The sequence below is a fragment of the Vipera berus genome (genome assembly GCF_964194415.1).
Source record: "Vipera berus genome assembly, chromosome: 1".
Classification (NCBI taxonomy): domain Eukaryota; kingdom Metazoa; phylum Chordata; class Lepidosauria; order Squamata; family Viperidae; genus Vipera; species Vipera berus.
The window spans coordinates 352,523,523-352,543,065 of NC_138202.1; the positions used below are offsets into that span (position 1 = coordinate 352,523,523).

The 19,543-nt window shown below is 42.0% G+C and overlaps 1 long non-coding RNA gene across 2 annotated transcripts in view; it reads right to left on the reverse strand.

The window, feature by feature from the left end:
- Positions 1 to 19,543, reverse strand: part of LOC308679467 — a 44,127-nt gene that overhangs the window by 7,354 nt on the left and 17,230 nt on the right. For both annotated transcript variants that reach the window (XR_014028780.1, XR_014028781.1), the window contains one exon: positions 82 to 189. This is a non-coding gene — a long non-coding RNA (uncharacterized lncRNA). The remainder of the gene's footprint in view (positions 1 to 81; positions 190 to 19,543) is intronic.

Below are 19,543 nucleotides of genomic sequence, written 5' to 3' on the forward strand. Positions count from 1 at the left end.
AGAGAGAAGGAGATGAGAGAGAAAGAGCAATTTGTTTAGCTATGACATAAAAAGGTCATAAAATCAACCTGACTCACTTACCAACCACCTTGTTTAACAATGGAAATTCTGTTCCCACTTGTGGCCACACGTTGGGGACTACCTGTAGATATTGGACTTGTATGCCACCCAGAGTCTTTGTGGAGTAAACTGTGGAGTTAAAAGCAAAAATAAATAAAAATCTTTGTGCTGCACTACCTGAATAAAATAGAAGTGCCACCCTTTTAGCAATTCTTGGCACTAGTCTGATTAAAGATGCAAATAAGCCGTTATGTACAAAAGTTCCTTTTTCCTGCTGGCATTCCTCAAAATGGCTATTTTCGTGCATCCGTTCCCTCGTACCTATAATTATTTCTGTTCTCTCTGCTCACAATTCCTCCCCTCTACCTGCCTCCCCTGCCACAACACCAGGCGTGTACAGGTGTGTTCTTCAAAAAACTTAGGCCTTAAGAAGGACTTCATGGATGGAAATCTTAAAGAGGAAAAGAATTCAAGTTCCTTGGGAAACTGAAAAATGAGATTATAAAAGCCCAATCTAACAAATACCACTGAGAAAGAAAAATAAGTGACCCCAGACAAAACCAGCATGGTTGAATAAAGAACTCTCTGATAAGCTGAAAGACAAAAAGGACAAGTATAAAAAATGGAAACAGGGACACATAACTAAAATAGAATGTCAGCAAATAGACCGAATCTGCTAGGATGAAGTCAGGAAAGCTAAGGCTCAGAACTAGTAACACTTGTAACAAATGCCAAAAATAATTTTTAAAAGTTGCTTTCAACATGTAAAAAACAAGAAAAAAAGTCAAGGAAACTATTGGTCCAACTGGATATGTCATTCTAGCAGACAGAAGGACTAGGTCACTAGGGAGGGACATGATAGCAGTCTTCCAGTATCTGAGGGGATGCCACAAAGTAGGGGTCAGCCTATTCTCCAAACCACCTGAGGGCAGGTCAAGACATAAGGGATGGAAGATTATTAAAGAGAGATCCAAGCTAGAATTAAGGAGAAATTTCCTGACAGGAAGAACAATTAACTAGTGAAATGGGTTGCCTTCAGAAGTTGTGGGTGCTCCATCACTGGAGGTTTTAAGAAGAGACTGGACAGCCATTTGTCTGAAAAGTCTCTTCCAACTCTTTATTCTGTGATTCAGTGAAGGTAGCCCTTGACTTATGATCACAACTGAGACCAGAAATGCTGTTGCTAAGCAAGGCAGTTGTTAAGTGAATCGTGCCCAATTTTACAACCTTTTTAGCTCTGGTTGCTAAGCGAATCACTGCAGTGATTAAGTGAACCATGCATGTTATTTAGATGACTAACATTGAGAAAATCGTGACTGATAAGAATGGATTGAATATAAAGGGGAAATTAAGCTTAAATAAAAATCACGAAAATAGGATGCATGGTGAACTAGTGAGATGATGGTTATAAGAATAGTATAAGCTAGTACAAAAATGTTCTACATAGATGTTACCATTATCTGTACAAATATGAAAAATGTCTATATTTAATCATTTATACATTGAAAAATTAAGAATTTTATTTGTTTAAGGTTGAAGAAGGAGGATACAAATGGGAGAGGGGAAGATCAAAGAAATATATTATTAATTAATATACTAATTATGAAATTATCAAATTCAATCTTATTGACTCTTAATTAATTATTATTATTTTTCCAAATATATAAACCAAGACAACAAACTATACACCAGGCAATGGAGATCGTTATTGTTAAAAACCAATAATTTTTTTTTAAAAGTGAATCATGCAGTCATTAAACAAATCCAGTTTCCTCCCCGACAGTGCTTATCCAAAGCCAGCTAAAATGGTTGCAAAAAAGAATCACATGACCCTGGGATGTAGCAACCAGATTAAGTACATAAGTACAGGCCAGTTGCCAAGTGTCCAAATTTTGATCATATGACTGTGGAGATGCTGCAACGGTCATCAGAGTAAAGACAGGTAGTAAGTAACATTTTTTTTAGTGTTATTGTAACTTTGAACAGTTGCTAAATGAATGGTTGTAAGTCAGGACTACCTGAAGAGGTCAAGAAGGAATAAATGGTAACAAAATGGGAGAACGCCAAAAACAGGACTTATATACCACTTCACAATGCTTTACAGCCTTTTCTAAGCAGTTTACAGAGTCAGCCTATTGCCACAAAAACAATTTGGGTCCTCATTTTACCAACCTCGGAAGGATGGAAGGCTGAGTCAACCTTGAGCCTCAAACTGCCGAACCGCTGGCAGTCAGCAGAAGTAGCGTGCAGTACTGAGCTCTAACCACTGTGCAACCACGGCTCTTGTGTAGTTGTCAAATGTGACCACCATCCAAATCCCATCCTAGATTGAGGTAACTGAAATACCTGTCAAGCGCGAGAAATCAGGAAATCCAGGCAGTTCCGATGAATCTAAAGGTTTATTGCAAGCTTAAGCTCTCTACAAGAATCTGATCTACTAATGGTCAAAGCGAATTGGTAGTAGATAAGAGTCAACAGAATTCAAGGTGGGCTGGACTTAGATCTTTGTGGGCATGAAGCGACTCGAGACCAATGATGCATTTGACCCCTCCCTCATGCTCAGCCTGGTCATCTCCTACAATATCCTTGGCAAGATGAAGTCTCCATTTTTATTTTGGGCAAATCCCAAAAGCTGCAGTGCAATGCCCAGTGTCCTCCATAAGGCCCGCTGATTATCATGGCAAAGTTTCTGGAAGTTGAAGCCACCACTAACCTGCCTAGCAATGGGGGGGGGAACGAGGGGGGGAGAAAGCAAGATGTAGAAAACTGCTGATGGGATGTGACTGCCCCAAAGTCTGGGGAATGGAAAAGCAAGGCGGAGGGAAGCGACCCACAATGCAATCGGACAATGAGAAAAACGTCTCTGATTTCTTTTCCATAAAAATGGGCAGTTAAAGATCATTGGAACGGACAAGGCAATCTTCCAACAGGCTAGCGCGGTGATTGCCTGCGATGTGATGGAAGCAAGCAGAAAAACAAGCCCCGCTTAATAGCATTCAATTTCTAATAACTTACTTAGGCCCTCAGCTTGCTAGAAGCAAGGGTTTCTCAGGCTTGCTACAGCTGGAGCAGACGCAACTACGTTGGCTTGATTTGTGTTACATGAACGGGATCCAGGGATGGCAAGAGACGATATTGCAAATGCATCACAACTGGCAGCGGGGAATTGAATATCAGAAGCCACGTGGCTCGCCGCCGGAGATTGAATAAGAAAAATGAGTGGCTAAATGGAACCTCCATGAACAGAGGCAGTGTATCCCAGGGTGAAGGGTTGGGGAATTAGAGAATAACAGAGTTGGAAGGGACCTTGGAGGTCTTCTAGTCCACCCCCAGCCACCACCCACTCAGGCAGGAAACCCTACACCATTTCAGACAAATGTTTGTCCAATCTCTTCTTTAAAAACTTCTATTGTTGGAGCACCCAGAACTTCTGGAGGCAAGTTGTTCCGCTGATAAACTGTTCTCACGGTCAGGAAATTTCTTCTTAGTTCTAGATTGGTTCTTTCCTTGCTTAATTTCCATCCGTTGCCTCTTGTTCTGCTGTCTTCAGGTGCTTTGAAAAAATAGACTGAGCCCCCTCTTCTTTGTAGCAGACCCTGAGATGTTGGAACACTGCTATCATGTCATCCCTAGTCCTTCTTTTCATTAAACTAGACATACCCAATTCCAGCAATTGTTTTAGCCTCCAGTCCCCTAATCATCTTTCTTGCTCTTCTCTGTACTCCTTCCGGAGTCTCAACATCTTTTTTTATATCATGGTGGAGAAGACAGGAGATTCTGTGAACCCTTTCCTCTCTGTTTGCTAGAGTTGTCGAGTTACGTCTTGGGTTTAAAGAAAATGAAGAATTCTTTCACAGGGATTGCTCTTCATTTTACCCCCTGAACAACAACCTTAGAGGTAGGCTGTGCAAAGGGAGACAATGAGACTGGCACAAAGTCATTCAGTTTACCTGGTTAGGTAGACGTTTTATTCCTTACACCCTCTTTTTTTAAAAAAAATGAAAATCACTGTTTGTTCTCTCCCTATTGGGTTAAAATAGATTCATCTTTTTTTTTCTTTTTATAAATTATCTTCTGTTTTTCCAGGGGTCTCCTGTGAACTTCTATTCAGTTAGTGTTCAGTCACTGAATTTGCAGTTATGTTGCATTATGGGTATAAGTTCAGTATATTTTACAGTTCACACGCCTAGGACAGTATTTGCTTCAATTGCCCTTCTTTAACAAATGTCTTAAAAGGTCATTGCATTAATTATGTAATTTGCATCATTTGTCCAACTAGAATTTTTTTAAAAAAAAAGTTATTTACTTTTTTAAAAAAAAAGTTATTGCCCTGTTCACCGCCCTGAGTCCTTCGGGAGGGAGAAGGGCGGTATACAAATAAAATTAATATAATATATATAATATAATATTTACCCAGACCCTGAAGACAGTGTTTGAAAAGTGTGAGCTTCACACTTCATTTAAACGACCTCAACCTCACTGGCTAAAATCTCATCCATATCATTGTCTTCATGGTTGCTTCATGTAGGAAGGAAATAACTAGTGTATTATTTCTTATGTGCTTGCAATTTTTCCTTAAAATGCAATTTTTATTTCTTTTTAGCAGAGGAGAAGAGTCCCTTGCAATAATTCAGACAATGAGAGAGAGATGGAGAGAGAGAGAGAGAGAGAGAGAGAGAGAGAGAGAGAGAGAGAGAGAGAGATGGAGAGAGAGAGAGAGAGAGATTACAGAGAGAGATGGAGAGAGAGATGGAGAGGAAGACAGGAAGAGAGAGAGATGAAGAGAGACAGAGAGACAGAGAGAGATGGAGACAGATGACAAAGATGATAAGACATACAGATAGATGAGAGAAAAGTAGATAGACAGAGTGAGGAGAAAGAGAGAGAGATTCAGATAGGTAGAGAGGGAGAGAGATTAGAGCGATGATAGTGAGAAAGAGAAAGACAAGAGAGAGATGATAGGATAGATGGATAGATAAGATAGATAGATAGATAGATAGATAGATAGATAGATAGATAGATAGATAGATAGATAGATAAAGATATATGAGAAATATAAAGATAAAAGATAGATGAGAAAAAAGATGAGAGAGACAAAGAAAGAAAGAAAGAAAGAAAGAAAGAAAGAAAGAAAGAAAGAAAGAAAGAAAGAAAGAAAGAAAGAAAGAAAGAAAGAAAGAAAGAAAGAAAGAAAGAAAGAAAGAAAGGAAGGAAGGAAGGAAGGAAGGAAGGAAGGAAGGAAGGAAGAAAGAAAGAAAGAAAGAAAGAAAGAAAGAAAGAAAGAAAGAAAGAAAGAAAGAAAGAAAGAAAGAAAGAAAGAAAGAAAAGAGAGAAACGACAAAGGCATCAAGACTAGGAGCATCAGAAAGTGTTTCTCTCCACCCTTCCTCTTCCTGTCCCATTTTTAAAATAGATGGACCCCTGCCTTGGCATCACACATGGAGTTGTTAAAGCCGGATGCTTCCTGAAGATGGAGCCTTATGAAAATATCTTTCAAAAGACTGCAACAATGAGAAGTTCTACTGAAGGTTTGCAAACATTGTGCACAATTGGCACAGTGTGAAACTCCAGCTGATCGCCGTAGCAGCAGATGGCTCTCTGGAATCGTTCCTCCTTTGTCCAACCTTGTTAATGCTTTATACTGATGAAATTTATACAAACGCAGCACGCCGCTCTCACACCCAGTCCTACGGCATTAAATATTCCAAGTAGATGTTAAGTCTCTCGCCGAGTGTTACCACCATTAGCATCAAAGCTAAAACCAACACCCAAATCTTGAGTCTCTTAAGAGGTTACATCACTTACATCATCTTCTCCTTCCTCATGCACTTAAACTAGGGTCCTTTAGATGAGTTGTTGGGGGGGGGGGTTTGCATAATTTAAGGAGAAAATTATTTTAATTGGCATTCTTTTTTTTTTTGTCACCACATTACAAAAAAGATGTTGAGACTTTGGAAAAAATGCAGAGAAGAGCAACTTGGATGACTAAAGGTCTGGAGACTAAAACATATGAAGGAATTCGGTATGGCTAGTCTAGGCTAGTCTAGAGAAAGGGACGAGGCGGCTCAGTGGGTTAGGATGCTGAGCTTGTCGATCAGAAGGTCGGCAGTTTGGCGGGTCGAATCCCGAGTGCCGCGTAACAGAGTGAGCGCCTGTTACTCGTCCCAGCTTCTGCCAACCTAGCAGTTTGAAAGCACGTAAAAATGCAAGTAGAAAAATAGGGACCACTACGGTGGGAAGGTAACAGCGTTCCGCACGCCTTTGGCATCTAGTCATGCCGACCACATGACCACGGAGACGTCCTTGGACAAGCGCTGGCTCTTCGGCTTTGAAACGGAGATGAGCACCGGCCCCTACAGTCGGAAACGACTAGCACGCATGTGCGGGGGAACCTTTACCTTTACCTTTAGTCTAGAGAAAAGAAGGTCTAGGAGTAATATAACAGGAGTGCTCCAAATATCTCAGGGGCTGCCCCAAAGAAGAGGGACTCAAGCTATTCTCCAAAGCGCCTGAAGGCAGGACAAGAAGCAACGGATGGAAACTAATCAAGGACAGAAGCAACCTGGAACTAAGGAGAAACTTCCTGACCGTTAGAACAATTAAGCAGTGGAACAACCTGCCTTCAGAAGTCGTGGGTGCTTCATCACTGCAGGTTTTTAAGAAGAGACTGGACAATCACTTGTCTGAAATGGTAGAGTCTCCTGCTTCAGCAGGGGGTTGGACTAGAAGACCTCCAAGGTCCCTTCCAGCTCTATTCTGAATTGAAATGAATTGGCATTCTTGCTCAACAATAATTCTTGTGCCTTGGTGCAAGAGACTACTGACCCATCATGCTTTGCTTTCAACAGTCGAGTCAGTCGAGTGGGGTGTATTTATTTATTTAGTTAGTTAGTTATTATTTATTTATTTTCTACATCACCCATCTCACCTAAGTGACTTCGATTGCTTTTTACAACGACATAATAAAACCATATAAACATATGGATAAAAGCATGGTTAGAAAGCAGATTCCTGTCTGAGCAGGGGGTTGGACTAGATGACCTCCAAGGTCCCTTCCAACTTTATTATTATTATTATTATTATTATTATTATTATTATTATTATTATTATTATTATTATTATTATTATTATTATCAAGTTAAAACTTACAAGTCAAAATAAATCAGGGTAGCAAAGTCGACTACTTTTCAACCTAGAAGGTCCAGTCTAAGCTCATAAGTAATTAAACTGCTTCTTTCTCATTGCAGCTAGCCCTGTGCTTCCAAAATTGCAGTACTTTTTTTTTTAAGCAGCCTTTTCCCTGGGGGGATGGGGGGAACCCTCAACATTCTCCTTGTCTACATTGATTTGAACGCTGTGTAATATGCAGTAACTCAGATGCAAAAACTGCATTTCAGTCTAAGAAACCCAAAGTGGGTTTTAAATCAAACACTCCAGGGCAAAATGCTTTTTCCCAAAGACTTTTATGAATCAGTATGTCATCTGCTCTTAGGGGAAAGAAGGAAATAACATTTAAAAAGCTGGGACCACCCAAACTTTTAGCCTTGCTCAAAGTAATCTTTTAGATCAGGGGTCCTCAGTCTGTCGGCCGCAGCCCACTAGTGAGCTTTGAGGGGTTTGCAACCCACCGTGGAAACTGTCGGCAAGCACACACATGCGCACATGCATCATTTGTGCGAGCAGCGGGTAAGCACATGTGCACACTGCGTTTAAGTGAGTAGCAGGCGCACATGCACACTGAACCTGCAAATGGAGCTGCGCATGCACGTACATGTTTGCTAGCCGCTCACACTGAACTGTCCTCTCTCCCCCCACCGCCGGTCCACAAAGCTGAAAATGTTGGAGAACTCTGTTTTAGATTGACCTGGACCAGGGGTAGGCAACCTTGGCTCTTTTATGACTCATGGACTTCAACTCTCAGAATTCCTGAGCCAGCCATGCTGAGGAGAAAGGGAGAGGTTTCCATGCTGAGCCATGCCGGCTCAGGAATTCTGGGAGTTGAAGTCCATGAGTTATAAAAGAGCCAAGGTTGCCTACTCCTGTCCTAGGCAGAAGGAGTAACTACTAAATAATCTCCAGGGGAATCTTCAATGCCATTCATATTACAATACGTAGAGATAAGCAAAGACAGAATTGCCTAATGGATGTGGAGCAATTGAGGGCAAAGATGAACATCATAAGTACAGGTAATCCTTGAGTAATGATCACAACTGGGCCCAAAATTTATGCGGCTGAATCATGTGTTAAGTGAGTTTTGCCCCATTTTACAACCTTTCTTGCCACAGTCGTTAAGTGAATCACTGCAATTGTTATGTTAGTAACACAGCTGTTAAGTGAAACTGGCTTCCCCTTTGACTTTGCTTGTCAGAAAGTCGCAAAAGGTGATCACATGACCCCGGGACACTGCAGCTGTCATAAATATGAATCGGTTCTAAATTGTGGTCACGTGACTGTGAGGACGCTGCAACGGTCACAAGCATGAAAACGGTCACAAGTTACTTTTTCAGTGCCGTTGTAACTTTGAACAATCACCAAATGAACTGTTGTAAGTCAAGGACTATCTGCATAATGGAAATTTCAGAGACTTTGTCTTCCATTTCCTAGTCTCTCTAGTCTCCCTTACTTCTGCTTCAATCTTTCATCCAGGTCTATTATCCTAACAATCAATCAGAATAGAGCAGGAAAAGGCCTTGGAGGTCTTCTAGTTCAACCCCCTGCTCAGGTAGGAGACCGTGTACCATTTCAGACAAGTGATTGTCCAGTCTCTTGTTAAAAACCTCCCTTGTTGGAGCACCCACACCTTCTGAAGACCAGCCATTCCACTGATTAATTGTTCTCATTGTCAGGAAATTTCTCCTTAATTCCAGGTTGCTTCTCTCCTTGATTAGTTTCCATCCATTGCTTCTTGCCTTGCCTTCTGGTGCTCTGGGAAATAAGTTGATTCCCCTCCTCTTTGTGGCAGCCCCTCACATACTGGAACACTGCTATCATGTCACCCCTAGTCTTTCTTTTCTCTAGACTAGCCATACCCAATTCTTGCAACCATTCTTCATATGTTTTAATCTCCAGGCCTTTAATCGTCTTAGTGGTCTTCTCTGCATTTTTTTCCAAAGTCTCAACAATAATCTGCCTGTTTTGGTTGAAAGATTGAAATAGGACCTGCTGGTTGGGAAAATCTGGGCTTGGAACCATCACAACACGTTTTTCATATTTCAGTTACTGGGCGATCTTTATTTCTCATTTCAATTTCCTGAGTGGCTACATTTATCTTAATCGTTCCATCACATCCTGCCCGCATTCTTCTCCTCTTCCTTATCTCTTCTTCCCCCTTCATGACCCAAAACACTACCTTATCTCTCCACTGACAAACTCAACTGGTGGTAATCCACAGATCACTGAGATAACAGGAATGACATTCAAGCAGAAGGCAAAATTTCGAAGCAGAAGACTTGTCCTGGTCTCAGCAGCTTGAGAAGAGCAGCTTTGCCATCTACTGATGAACACACAAAGCTTTACTAGGTCACTGATCTATCTAATGTGGTGGTACTTTGGTCCATGCAACTAGGTAGCTATCTGCTTTGAAAGGTTAGATTAGCAATAGCAATACCACTTAGACTTATATACTGCTTCACAGTTGCTTTGCAGCCCTCTCTAAGCGGTTTAGAGAGTCAGCATATTGCCCCCAACATTCTGGGTCGCCATTTTACTGACCTCCGAAGGATGGAAAGCTGAGTCAACCTTGAGCCAGTTAGCAGTATTCTAATATCTGAGGGGCTTTCACAGAGAAGAGAAGGTCAACCTATTCTCCAAACCAGCTGAAGGCAGGACAAGAAGCAATGGAGTCTTTTGCTGCACCTGTGTGTCTGCCGGCCTGTGTATACCTTGCAGTCAGGTTTTGTGACCCCCTGTACAGGTAATCCTTGACTCAACAACAGTGGCACGGAAGAAAGTGACCATGACCATTTTTCACGTTGCAGCATCCCCATGGTCGCATGATCAAAATTCAGATGCTTGACAACTGAGTCATATTTATAACTGTTGCTGTGTCCCGGGGTCATGTGATCCCCTTTTGTGACCCTCTGACAAGCCAGACTCATTTAACAACCGTGTAACTAACTTAACAACTGTGCAGTGATTCCCTTAACAATGGCGGAAAGAACGCTTGTAAAATGGGGGCAGGGCTCACTTAACAACTTTTTTCACTTAGCAACAGAAGCGTTGGGCTCAACTGTGGTCGTACATTGAGGACTACAGTCAATCTGGCCCCTTAGGAAAACTTAGTTCTGCCTCAACTGCTTCCCTTCTGTGGCGATGCTAAGATAGCATCTATCTATAACTCCCAAAGGCGATTTCTCATTTTGCATTAAACGACTGTCTCAGAGATGACTAATGCAATCTCTTGTTCAAGATCCAGACTTTGCCCTTGAATATAGTTTCAGGAATGTCATGCAAAGGTAAGCTACGGTCCTCCGGATCACTGATGTAATATGTATTACTGTGTGTAGTATAGCAGAGTCCCTTTTGGGCACTAGGTGCTGATTCTGTGGAGAAAGGATTTTTCCACAGATCGGAGACCGCATGGTTTTGTGTGCTGCCTGCATCCCACGGATGGGGCTTTGCTTGTTTGTGCAGACCGGTTGTTGGCATGCCGTGGCCCGGTACCGGTCCACGGACCGGGGGTTGGGGACCCCCGTAGTATAGGAATGTATTTTTAAATACGTATATTTTCCTCTGTACAGGTTATACTATATAGCTTTTATGCTTCTGTATACTTGGTGGGTGCTCAAAGTAGGGCAGGGGGCAGACAGGAAGAATGATTAAATAGCAATACGGGTAGTTCTCGATTTACAACAGTTCAACGGTTGCAGCGTCCTCAGCGTTAGGCGACTCCCTTTTGGGATCTTCTGACAAGCAAGTCAGTGGGGAAGACAGATTCACTAAACAACCCTGCTACTAACTTAAGAACTGCAGGGAAGAAAGGCCATAAAATTGGGCAACATTCACCTAACAGTCGCTTAGCAACAGAAATTTTGGAGTCAGTCGTGGTCGTAAGTTGAGGACAAGAAGTTAGCATCTACACTTTGTCATAGAAATGGGTAAGAGGAGGCACATATAGCTTTTTCTTTCATTCCATTTGATCGTATCGGATTCTAAGAGACTGCCTGGATAAGGCCTTTCAGAAGAGGCTTGCCATTGTCTCCTTTCTAGGGCTGACAGAAAGTGACTGGCTGAAGGTCACCCAGCTGGCTTTGTGCCAAAGGCAGGAGTAGAACTCACAGTCTCCCGGTTTCTGGCCTTAACGGCTACACGAAACTGGCAGTATTTTTTACCAGACACAAATGGAATAGCATGCCTCTTTGTCAAAATATATTCCATTGTTCCCTAAACGATTACATTGACACTGATCACAAACTGAGGTTGAAATGCTGGGTTCCCCTCAATTGAAAACCAGGAGAACTTCAGGCTTCAGAAAGTCATGCGAAGTTCTTGAATAGGGGCCTTCCTGCATTAACATCTAGACTGCATTAAAAGAGGGATAGAATCAAAATCACGTGAAGTGTTAATACCACTTTACAACGCCTTGGTAAGGCCACACCTGGAATACTGCATCCACTTTTGGTCACCACGATGTAAAAAAGATGTTGAGACTCTAGAAAGAGTGCAGAGAAGAGCAACAGAGATGATCAGGGGACTAAAGGCTAAAACATATAAGGAACGGTGGCTGGAACTGGGAATGTCTAGTTCAATGAAGAGAAGGACGAGGGGGGATATGATAGCAGTATCCCAATATCTCAGGGGCTGCCACAAAGAAGATGGAGTCAAGCTATTCTCCAAGGCGCCTGAAGGCAGGACAAGAAGCAACGGATGAAAACTAATCAAAGAGAGAAGCAACCTAGAACTAAGGAGAAATTTCCTGACAATGAGAACAATTAATCAGTGGAACGGTTTGCCTCTAGATGTTGTGAATGCTCAAACACTGGAGAGTTTTAAGAGACTGGACAACCATTTGCCTGAAATGGTACAAGGTTTCCTGCTTGAGCAGAGGGTTGGAGTCACTAGAAGATCGCCAAGGTCTTCTCCAATTCTATTATTCTGTTATTCATAACTTTGGCATATATTGCCCTCCACATCTTCACAACAGACATTTGATGAGACTGACTGACGGCACTATGCCCATTCTCAGACTCTACATTTCTACGAAAACCAGGAAGGTAGGTTGAGCTCTGATTCCAGTGTCATCTAGTTACAAGAGGGAAATCAAAGTTCTCAATGTCAGAACAAGAAGCAATGCATGGAAATTAATCAAGGAGAAAACCAATCTAGAACTAAGGAGAAATTTCCTGAAAGTGAGAACAATTAATCTGTGGAACGGCTTGCCTTCAGAATGTGTGGGTGCTCCAACACTGGACGCTTTTGTGAAGAGGTTGGACAGACACTTAACTGGAATGGTATAGGGCAGGGGTAGGCAACCTCGGCTCTTTTATGACTCATGGACACCAACTCCCAGAATTCCTGAGCCAGCTGGGAGTTGAAGTCCATGAGTCATAAAAGAGCCAAGGTTGCCTACCCCTGGTATAGGGTCTCCTGCTTGAGCAGGGGGGGTTGGACTAGGAGACCTCCAAGTTCCCTTCCAACTGTTATTCTGTTATCCTAAGGTAGGCCTCAAGAAACCATTAAGGGGTGCAGTGGTCTTCTACATCTCTTAAGCTTGTGGTCTTCTAAGATATGACATTCTCTCTCCTAAAGCCTTCCATGACACTCAGTCGTCCTAGATTTAGCTTCTGCTTCTGCTTTTCTCCTTGAGTTTCCAAGCAGAGGTCACAAATATAAAGACACCTTTCCTGTCATCGGATTACAGAAATGTGAAATAAGTCTTTGTCAAACCAGTAGAAAAGAAATCTCAGCTGTCATTCCTAATATCATCACGATCCACAGCAGCTGGCTGGGGAGCAAGAAAATATTAATAACAATAATATTAAAAAGAAGGGCTGTGGCAGAATAAAGTTGTCTTGTTATTTCCATTTTTCATATTATCCGGCGTTCCACAAAAACCAACCATATTACTTTTTCTCGGTAGAGCTTCCGTCCTGTTAAAAACATGGATTGAGTGCCCTCTGCTGGCAGGATGGTTGAAAAGTGGTTGAAGGAGTTGAAGTGTTAAAACTAGTAGGCACAAAGGAGGTTTGTGACATCAGTTGGGAATGTGGTGTGGATACAGGTAGTCCTCGGCTTACCACATGTCATTTAGTGACCATTCAAAGTTACGACGATACTGGAAAAAGCGACTTGGTTGGAAGAAAAAAGCATCTTGTATGTCTTTGAATCAGAATAAGAGAGTTTGTGACATCATTTGGGAATGTGGTGTGGATACAGGTAGTCCTCGGCTTACCACATGTCATTTAGTCACCATTCAAAGTTACGACGATACTGAAAGAAGCGACTTGGTTGGAAGAAAAAAGCATCTTGTGTGTCTTTGAATCAGAATCAGAGAGTTTGTGACATCAGTTGGGAATGTGGTGTGGATACAGGTAGTCCTCGGCTTACCACATGTCATTTAGTGACCATTCAAAGTTACGACGATACTGAAAGAAGCGACTTGGTTGGAAGAAAAAAGCATCTTGTATGTCTTTGAATCAGAATCAGAGAGTTTGTGACATCATTTGGGAATGTGGTGTGGATACAGGTAGTCCTCGGCTTACCACATGTCATTTAGTCACCATTCAAAGTTACGACGATACTGAAAGAAGCGACTTGGTTGGAAGAAAAAAGCATCTTGTGTGTCTTTGAATCAGAATCAGAGAGTTTGTGACATCAGTTGGGAATGTGGTGTGGATACAGGTAGTCCTCGGCTTACCACATGTCATTTAGTGACCATTCAAAGTTACGACGATACTGAAAGAAGCGACTTGGTTGGAAGAAAAAAGCATCTTGTATGTCTTTGAATCAGAATCAGAGAGTTTGTGACATCATTTGGGAATGTGGTGTGGATACAGGTAGTCCTCGGCTTACCACATGTCATTTAGTGACCATTCAAAGTTACGACGATACTGGAAAAAGCGACTTGGTTGGAAGAAAAAAGCATCTTGTATGTCTTTGAATCAGAATCAGAGAGTTTGTGACATCATTTGGGAATGTGGTGTGGATACAGGTAGTCCTCGGCTTACCACATGTCATTTAGTGACCATTCAAAGTTACGACGATACTGAAAGAAGCGACTTGGTTGGAAGAAAAAAGCATCTTGTATGTCTTTGAATCAGAATCAGAGAGTTTGTGACATCATTTGGGAATGTGGTGTGGATACAGGTAGTCCTCGGCTTACCACATGTCATTTAGTGACCATTCAAAGTTACGACGATACTGGAAAAAGCGACTTGGTTGGAAGAAAAAAGCATCTTGTATGTCTTTGAATCAGAATCAGAGAGTTTGTGACATCATTTGGGAATGTGGTGTGGATACAGGTAGTCCTCGGCTTACCACATGTCATTTAGTGACCATTCAAAGTTACGACGATACTGAAAGAAGCGACTTGGTTGGAAGAAAAAAGCATCTTGTATGTCTTTGAATCAGAATCAGAGAGTTTGTGACATCAGTTGGGAATGTGGTGTGGATACAGGTAGTCCTCGGCTTACCACATGTCATTTAGTGACCATTCAAAGTTACGACGATACTGAAAGAAGCGACTTGGTTGGAAGAAAAAAGCATCTTGTATGTCTTTGAATCAGAATCAGAGAGTTTGTGACATCAGTTGGGAATGTGGTGTGGATACAGGTAGTCCTCGGCTTACCACATGTCATTTAGTGACCATTCAAAGTTACGACGATACTGGAAAAAGCGACTTGGTTGGAAGAAAAAAGCATCTTGTATGTCTTTGAATCAGAATAAGAGAGTTTGTGACATCAGTTGGGAATGTGGTGTGGATACAGGTAGTCCTCGGCTTACCACATGTCATTTAGTGACCATTCAAAGTTACGACGATACTGAAAGAAGCGACTTGGTTGGAAGAAAAAAGCATCTTGTATGTCTTTGAATCAGAATCAGAGAGTTTGTGACATCAGTTGGGAATGTGGTGTGGATACAGGTAGTCCTCGGCTTACCACATGTCATTTAGTGACCATTCAAAGTTACGACGATACTGAAAGAAGCGACTTGGTTGGAAGAAAAAAGCATCTTGTATGTCTTTGAATCAGAATCAGAGAGTTTGTGACATCAGTTGGGAATGTGGTGTGGATACAGGTAGTCCTCGGCTTACCACATGTCATTTAGTGACCATTCAAAGTTACGACGATACTGAAAGAAGCGACTTGGTTGGAAGAAAAAAGCATCTTGTATGTCTTTGAATCAGAATAAGAGAGTTTGTGACATCAGTTGGGAATGTGGTGTGGATACAGGTAGTCCTCGGCTTACCACATGTCATTTAGTGACCATTCAAAGTTACGACGATACTGAAAGAAGCGACTTGGTTGGAAGAAAAAAGCATCTTGTATGTCTTTGAATCAGAATCAGAGAGTTTGTGACATCAGTTGGGAATGTGGTGTGGATACAGGTAGTCCTCGGCTTACCACATGTCATTTAGTGACCATTCAAAGTTACGACGATACTGAAAGAAGCGACTTGGTTGGAAGAAAAAAGCATCTTGTATGTCTTTGAATCAGAATCAGAGAGTTTGTGACATCATTTGGGAATGTGGTGTGGATACAGGTAGTCCTCGGCTTACCACATGTCATTTAGTGACCATTCAAAGTTACGACGATACTGGAAAAAGCGACTTGGTTGGAAGAAAAAAGCATCTTGTATGTCTTTGAATCAGAATCAGAGAGTTTGTGACATCATTTGGGAATGTGGTGTGGATACAGGTAGTCCTCGGCTTACCACATGTCATTTAGTGACCATTCAAAGTTACGACGATACTGGAAAAAGCGACTTGGTTGGAAGAAAAAAGCATCTTGTATGTCTTTGAATCAGAATCAGAGAGTTTGTGACATCAGTTGGGAATGTGGTGTGGATACAGGTAGTCCTCGGCTTACCACATGTCATTTAGTGACCATTCAAAGTTACGACGATACTGAAAGAAGCGACTTGGTTGGAAGAAAAAAGCATCTTGTATGTCTTTGAATCAGAATAAGAGAGTTTGTGACATCAGTTGGGAATGTGGTGTGGATACAGGTAGTCCTCGGCTTACCACATGTCATTTAGTGACCATTCAAAGTTACGACGATACTGAAAGAAGCGACTTGGTTGGAAGAAAAAAGCATCTTGTATGTCTTTGAATCAGAATCAGAGAGTTTGTGACATCAGTTGGGAATGTGGTGTGGATACAGGTAGTCCTCGGCTTACCACATGTCATTTAGTGACCATTCAAAGTTACGACGATACTGAAAGAAGCGACTTGGTTGGAAGAAAAAAGCATCTTGTATGTCTTTGAATCAGAATCAGAGAGTTTGTGACATCAGTTGGGAATGTGGTGTGGATACAGGTAGTCCTCGGCTTACCACATGTCATTTAGTGACCATTCAAAGTTACGACGATACTGGAAAAAGCGACTTGGTTGGAAGAAAAAAGCATCTTGTATGTCTTTGAATCAGAATCAGAGAGTAAGGGAATAACAGAGTTGGAAGGAAACGTGGAGGTCTTCTAGTCCATCCCCCCGGATCAGATAAATGGTTGTCCACACTCGTTTTGAAAGCCTCCAGTGATGGAGCACCCACATCTTCTGAAAGTGAAGCCGTTCCACTGATTAATTGTTTTCACTTTCAGGAAGTTTCTCCTTAGTTCTAGATTGGTTTTCTCCTTGATTAGTTTCCACCCGTTGCTTCTTGTCCTGCCTTCAGCTGCTTTACTTTGCTGTAATCTTCAAGGTAAAGTTTTTTAAAGGAATTTTCCCTTTATTACAAAAATAAGAGGATTAATACTAATAACCCTGTCATTGATGGGCACTAAATAATAAAGATGCTCATCTTTGACTTCTTTTTTCTGTTTCTTTGTGAACTTTGCATAATGGAGCCTGTTTGGTATACAGATAGTCCTTGACTTACAACCATTTGTTTAGTGACTTTTGAAGTTACAAAAGCACTGAAGAAAATGACTTATGACCGTTTTTCACATTTACGACCGTGGCAGCTTCGCCACGGTCACGTGACCAAAATTCAAAGGCTTGGCAACTGACTCGTGTATTTATCATAGCTCCAGTGTCCCAGAATCATAGGATCATCTTTTGCAACCTTCTGCCAAGCAATGGGGAAGCCAGATTCACTTAACAACCATGTTTCTAACTTAACAACTGCAGTGATTCACTTAACAGCTGTGGCAATAAAGGTCATAAAATGGAGCAAAATTAATTTAACAACTGTCTTGCTTAGCAACAAAAATTTCAGGCTCAGTCGTGGTCAATTGTGCCTACAAAGGATAAAAAGGAGTTTTGGGGGGAAAAAACAAAGAATAAAACTAAAAGACAACTTTCTGAATTAAAGGACAGTCCCTTATAATAAAGGCTGCATGGTCATTGTAACCACAGGACAGTAGGGCTGAATCTATTCAATCCTGAAGACAGGAACAAATGAAACTCAACTAGACTGTTTTATCAGAAGCTCAGAAGTTATGTTAGCATTAAGTTTGTTCCTTTGTTTGTTTAATTCATTTTATTCATCACATTTCTACATCACCCATCTCACCAAAGTGACTCTGGTTGGCTTACAGTAAAAAAACACAGCATGGTAGAAAAACATAAACAAAAACAAAGTTAAAAGCAAGATCTAAAAAGCTTGGATTGCAGTATAGGGTTTTTTTTTAATCCCATTTATATCCCGCCCTTCTCCGAAGACTCAGGGTGGCTTACAATCTAAAGCACAAATCAATGTGCTTAGCAATAGCCTTCATTCTATGTATATGCCTGCTTATTAGGGCTTTTGGCCCCCACCAAGCGGCATTATTACAAAGTCAGCTTAATTGCCCCCAACAATCTGGGTCCTCATTTTACCTACCTCGGAAGGATGGAAGGCTGAGTCAACCTTGAGCCTGGTGGGACGCGAACCTGCACTAATTGCAGGCAGCTGGTGTTACTTAAGGAGGCATTAGCCCACTGCTCCACCAAGGCTCTTAGTTAGGCTCTAGGTCAGACATGTCAAACACAAGGCCCGGGGGCCGGATCCGGCCCGCGAAGTGGTTTCATGTGGCCCGCGAAGCCATCCTGGAAACAGTGAGGGAACGGCCCCCACTGCCTTGGCCCTGGCCCAGAGACCCTCCTTCTGCCAGAGACCCTCAGATCTGTCCCACTCCTGCCCAGGCCCTCATAGGCACCCTTGATGCGAACAATGTAGAGCTGGCCACGCCCACCCAGTAGGCCATACGCACTCTAGCCACGCCTACCCAGTAGGCCACACCTACCCAGGCGACACCCACCCGGCCCCCTGAGGGCAATTGCAATGCTGATGCGGCCCTCAATGAAATTGAGTTTGACACCCCTGCTCTAGGTCTACCTAACTCAATGATTTGTATTGCCAGGATCACAAATTATGCTTAATTCTGATTTTTAACTCACCTTCTTTGCCTAATGCACACTATACAGTATATGGATCTATAAATGTAGATGTCCCAAAGGTGCTTTTTCAAATAGCAACTGGATTTTGGTTTCGCTTGAAAACGTTTCGCATCTCATCTAAAAAGCTTCTTGAGTTTTAACTGACTGGTGGAGAATGCATCCTTCCTCCAGTTTTCCCCATAAAAACAACAAGAACCCTGTGAGGTGGGCTTGACTGGCCCAAAGTCACCTAGCTAGCTGGCTTTCCTGCCTTAAGGCGGGACTAGCACTCACAGTCTCCTGATGATTGGTCCAAAGTCACCTAGCTGGCTTTTATGCCTTAAGGTGGGATTAGAACTCACTGTTTTCCACTTTCTAGGCTGGTGCCTGAACAAACTGGCTCCTGAACAACTGACTTCTTAATTCTCTGGCTTCTGTGTGAAAGCTGACAATCCCACTATCTCCATGCCAAGCCTTTTTGTTTTGCTGCCCTGCGCACGCTTGAAGGGGCTGCGGTGCAATAGAAATGGCCAAACTGATTGCTTTGGGAGGGACAAGGAGGCTACAAAACCTATTGGAAGTTTGTAGTGAAAACTGGCTGAGCTCTTAACTCAGCAAATGAAATGTTGATCTTGGAAAATGAGGGACTTGGCTGGACACGTAGAAGGGAGGCACAGATTCCTCTCTGATGTTTAACTGAAGCTGACAGCCCCTGGTCCCATTATTTCTAGTTCCTATTAAGAAAGTTGTCTTGTGAAGTTCACTATTGAAGTACAGGTAGTCATTCGAATAGAATAGAGGAGAGGAGAGGAGAGGAGAGGAGAGGAGAGGAGAGGAGAGGAGAGGAGAGGAGAATGGAATGGAATGGAATAATATTAGAATGGAATGGAATGGAATGGAATAATAGTAGAACGGAATGGAATGGAATGGAATAGAATGGAATAATATTAGAATAGAATAGAATAGAAT